The sequence below is a fragment of the Schistocerca piceifrons genome, unplaced genomic scaffold, assembly GCF_021461385.2.
Source record: "Schistocerca piceifrons isolate TAMUIC-IGC-003096 unplaced genomic scaffold, iqSchPice1.1 HiC_scaffold_380, whole genome shotgun sequence".
Taxonomy (NCBI): Eukaryota; Metazoa; Arthropoda; class Insecta; order Orthoptera; family Acrididae; genus Schistocerca; species Schistocerca piceifrons.
In genome coordinates, this window is record NW_025728604.1 from 1 (window position 1) to 5000 (window position 5000).

General features: G+C 59.2%; 2 non-coding genes and 1 pseudogene across 2 annotated transcripts; all 3 read left to right on the top strand.

Annotated features, from left to right (window-relative positions):
- The first annotated feature begins 1210 nt into the window (after window positions 1–1210).
- On the top strand, window positions 1211–3116 carry LOC124747089. Its single transcript, XR_007011523.1, has one exon. It is a non-coding gene; the product is annotated as a small subunit ribosomal RNA (ribosomal RNA).
- Window positions 3117–3468: 352 nt separating this feature from the next.
- On the top strand, window positions 3469–3623 carry LOC124747088. The gene has a single exon (XR_007011522.1). It is a non-coding gene; the product is annotated as a 5.8S ribosomal RNA (ribosomal RNA).
- A 188-nt stretch (window positions 3624–3811) lies between these two features.
- Window positions 3812–5000, top strand: part of LOC124747092 — a 4222-nt pseudogene continuing 3033 nt past the window's right edge.

Sequence of the window (5000 nt, forward strand, 5' to 3'; positions counted from 1 at the left end):
GGACCTAGTCGTCTCTCCTCACACACCGTGATGGCATGGTGCAGCGCGTTCCATATCTGCGACATGCTACAGAAGCCGGTTGACAGTCGTTCGAGCAATGGACATCGCATACGTACGGGGGCCACCTTCCACGTATTGTCTAGGCGTGCACATTTTGTTGCGTGTATGTGGGCAGACGTAGTGTGGCGTGACACCTGACACAGGCATGCAATAATGGTTGAAGTTGCAAATGGCGATGGACGCCTACGTTTTCTGGTGAAGTTACGCAAATGAAGAAATGGTAACCCGTTGTGGTGCGGTTGTTCTCGCTAGGGGTGAATCGGTGATGGCGACGATAGGTTGAGGTACTAACCGGTTGTTCCAGCGATACCCACCATGCCGACGAAACTGAACGGCATCTGGGTGTGAAGCGATACGCGGCGGTGGCTGGGTGGGACCGTCCCCGGCCGGTGAGGGGGCGCCTCCCGGCGTGCTGGCCGCGCGGTGCGTGGGCGCACGCGCTACAGCCGGCTGGTGGGGGCGGCCAGTGGCAGGCGCGCCGGCCGACGGACGCGGCAGGCGTCGCAGCTGCGCGCCGGCGCACCCTGCGCGCGGCGCCGTGCGGCCAAAGTAGGTCCTCGCGGGCCCGGTGCGAAGCGCGGTGGACATCTGCAGTGTGCTGGTCCGATTGAGGACTGTGTGCGTTGAGGATGCGCCGCCGCCCGGCGCTCGGCGCCGCGACGCCGTCTGCTGCTCGGTCGCCCCAGCGGTTCTCGCTGGTGGTTTGTATCGCAGCTGTGCGGATGTGTTGGCGTGTGCGCTGTGCTGGGAGAGTTCGCTTCGGCACCCAAGTGGGGCTTTTGTCCTTCTGTGGCGCTGGCGTTGGAGCTGCCGGTCACCGTAGGTGGCGCGTGTTGTCTCCCGCCGGCAATGCCACGACAGCACGCTCCCGGGCCTCTGTCGGCAGCGGCAAGCTCAGTTGGGAGCACGGGTGGTCGCACCGAAAGCGTCTACTCGCCTAACTCCGGGCGATTGCGCCTCTCTCGAACCCGACCAAGTACTTGGGACGGCGCTGCGCGCCGCCGGGACCTGAGAGGGTTTCGAGGTGTATTGTGCAGGGGAGCTCAGCCTCCTCCTGTTTGCAGAATGATTGAGCGGACGCTTGCGTGTTCGCGCGGGCCCCCGGGACACACTCCCGGGCGGCCGGCTGCTCAGCTCTAGTTGACGCAGCTCCCTGGTTGATCCTGCCAGTAGTCATATGCTTGTCTCAAAGATTAAGCCATGCATGTCTCAGTACAAGCCGCATTAAGGTGAAACCGCGAATGGCTCATTAAATCAGTTATGGTTCCTTAGATCGTACCCACGTTACTTGGATAACTGTGGTAATTCTAGAGCTAATACATGCAAACAGAGTCCCGACCAGAGATGGAAGGGACGCTTTTATTAGATCAAAACCAATCGGTCGGCTCGTCCGGTCCGTTTGCCTTGGTGACTCTGAATAACTTTGGGCTGATCGCACGGTCCTCGTACCGGCGACGCATCTTTCAAATGTCTGCCTTATCAACTGTCGATGGTAGGTTCTGCGCCTACCATGGTTGTAACGGGTAACGGGGAATCAGGGTTCGATTCCGGAGAGGGAGCCTGAGAAACGGCTACCACATCCAAGGAAGGCAGCAGGCGCGCAAATTACCCACTCCCGGCACGGGGAGGTAGTGACGAAAAATAACGATACGGGACTCATCCGAGGCCCCGTAATCGGAATGAGTACACTTTAAATCCTTTAACGAGTATCTATTGGAGGGCAAGTCTGGTGCCAGCAGCCGCGGTAATTCCAGCTCCAATAGCGTATATTAAAGTTGTTGCGGTTAAAAAGCTCGTAGTTGGATTTGTGTCCCACGCTGTTGGTTCACCGCCCGTCGGTGTTTAACTGGCATGTATCGTGGGACGTCCTGCCGGTGGGGCGAGCCGAAGGCGTGCGACCGCCCCGTGCGTGCTCGTGCGTCCCGAGGCGGACCCCGTTGAAATCCTACCAGGGTGCTCTTTATTGAGTGTCTCGGTGGGCCGGCACGTTTACTTTGAACAAATTAGAGTGCTTAAAGCAGGCAAGCCCGCCTGAATACTGTGTGCATGGAATAATGGAATAGGACCTCGGTTCTATTTTGTTGGTTTTCGGAACCCGAGGTAATGATTAATAGGGACAGGCGGGGCATTCGTATTGCGACGTTAGAGGTGAAATTCTTGGATCGTCGCAAGACGAACAGAAGCGAAAGCATTTGCCAAGTATGTTTTCATTAATCAAGAACGAAAGTTAGAGGTTCGAAGGCGATCAGATACCGCCCTAGTTCTAACCATAAACGATGCCAGCCAGCGATCCGCCGCAGTTCCTCCGATGACTCGGCGGGCAGCCTCCGGGAAACCAAAGCTTTTGGGTTCCGGGGGAAGTATGGTTGCAAAGCTGAAACTTAAAGGAATTGACGGAAGGGCACCACCAGGAGTGGAGCCTGCGGCTTAATTTGACTCAACACGGGAAACCTCACCAGGCCCGGACACCGGAAGGATTGACAGATTGATAGCTCTTTCTTGATTCGGTGGGTGGTGGTGCATGGCCGTTCTTAGTTGGTGGAGCGATTGTCTGGTTAATTCCGATAACGAACGAGACTCTAGCCTGCTAACTAGTCGCGTGACATCCTTCGTGCTGTCAGCGATTACTTTTCTTCTTAGAGGACAGGCGGCTTCTAGCCGCACGAGATTGAGCAATAACAGGTCTGTGATGCCCTTAGATGTTCTGGGCCGCACGCGCGCTACACTGAAGGAATCAGCGTGTCTTCCTAGGCCGAAAGGTCGGGGTAACCCGCTGAACCTCCTTCGTGCTAGGGATTGGGGCTTGCAATTGTTCCCCATGAACGAGGAATTCCCAGTAAGCGCGAGTCATAAGCTCGCGTTGATTACGTCCCTGCCCTTTGTACACACCGCCCGTCGCTACTACCGATTGAATGATTTAGTGAGGTCTTCGGACTGGTACGCGGCATTGACTCTGTCGTTGCCGATGCTACCGGAAAGATGACCAAACTTGATCATTTAGAGGAAGTAAAAGTCGTAACAAGGTTTCCGTAGGTGAACCTGCGGAAGGATCATTACCGACTAGACTGCATGTCTTTCGATGTGCGTGTCGTGTCGCGCAACACGCTACCTGTACGGCTCGCAGTAGCCGTGCGCCGCGTGCGGAACCACGCGTGCCTCTCAAAACTAGCGGCAATGTTGTGTGGTACGAGCGCTGAAGCGCTGGAGCGGCTGGCCTGCGGCACCTGGCGCCTGGCGCCGGTTTTGAATGACTTTCGCCCGAGTGCCTGTCCGCTCCGGTGTGGAGCCGTACGACGCCCGTCGGCCGTGAGGCCGTTGGACACAGAACGCTGGAACAGGGGCCGCCACACGCCTCACTCCCGCCTATGCGACCGTCTCGAAAGAGACGGCGGAAACTTGAGAAAAGATCACCCAGGACGGTGGATCACTCGGCTCGTGGGTCGATGAAGAACGCAGCAAATTGCGCGTCGACATGTGAACTGCAGGACACATGAACATCGACGTTTCGAACGCACATTGCGGTCCATGGATTCCGTTCCCGGGCCACGTCTGGCTGAGGGTCGGCTACGTATACTGAAGCGCGCGGCGTTTGCCCCGCTTCGCAGACCTGGGAGTGTCGCGGCCGCCTGTGGGGCCGGCCGCGTCTCCTCAAACGTGCGATGCGCGCCCGTCGCCTGGCGGTTCGCATACCGGTACTTTCTCGGTAGCGTGCACAGCCGGCTGGCGGTGTGGCGTGCGACACCTCGTACAACGACCTCAGAGCAGGCGAGACTACCCGCTGAATTTAAGCATATTACTAAGCGGAGGAAAAGAAACTAACAAGGATTCCCCCAGTAGCGGCGAGCGAACAGGGAAGAGTCCAGCACCGAACCCCGCAGGCTGCCGCCTGTCGTGGCATGTGGTGTTTGGGAGGGTCCACTACCCCGACGCCTCGCGCCGAGCCCAAGTCCAACTTGAATGAGGCCACGGCCCGTAGAGGGTGCCAGGCCCGTAGCGGCCGGTGCGAGCGTCGGCGGGACCTCTCCTTCGAGTCGGGTTGCTTGAGAGTGCAGCTCCAAGTGGGTGGTAAACTCCATCTGAGACTAAATATGACCACGAGACCGATAGCGAACAAGTACCGTGAGGGAAAGTTGAAAAGAACTTTGAAGAGAGAGTTCAAAAGTACGTGAAACCGTTCTGGGGTAAACGTGAGAAGTCCGAAAGGTCGAACGGGTGAGATTCACGCCCATCCGGCCACTGGCCTCCGCCCTCGGCAGATGGGGCCGGCCGCCCGCGCGGAGCAATCCGCGGCGGGGTCGTGTCCGGTTGCCTTTCCACTCGCCGCGGGGTGGGGCCGTTCCGGTGTGCGGTGGGCCGCACTTCTCCCCTAGTAGGACGTCGCGACCCGCTGGGTGCCGGCCTACGGCCCGGGTGCGCAGCCTGTCCTTCCGCGGGCCTCGGTTCGCGTCTGTTGGGCAGAGCCCCGGTGTCCTGGCTGGCTGCCCGGCGGTATATCTGGAGGAGTCGATTCGCCCCTTTGGGCGCTCGGGCTCCCGGCAAGCGCGCGCGGTTCTTCCCGGATGACGGACCTACCTGGCCCGGCCCCGGACCCGCGCCGCTGTTGGCTCGGGATGCTCTCGGGCGGAATAATCGCTCCCGTCAGCGGCGCTTCAGCTTTGGACAATTTCACGACCCGTCTTGAAACACGGACCAAGGAGTCTAACATGTGCGCGAGTCATTGGGCTGTACGAAACCTAAAGGCGTAATGAAAGTGAAGGTCTCGCCTTGCGCGGGCCGAGGGAGGATGGGGCTTCCCCGCCCCTTCACGGGGCGGCGGCCTCCGCACTCCCGGGGCGTCTCGTCCTCATTGCGAGGTGAGGCGCACCTAGAGCGTACACGTTGGGACCCGAAAGATGGTGAACTATGCCTGGCCAGGACGAAGTCAGGGGAAACCCTGATGG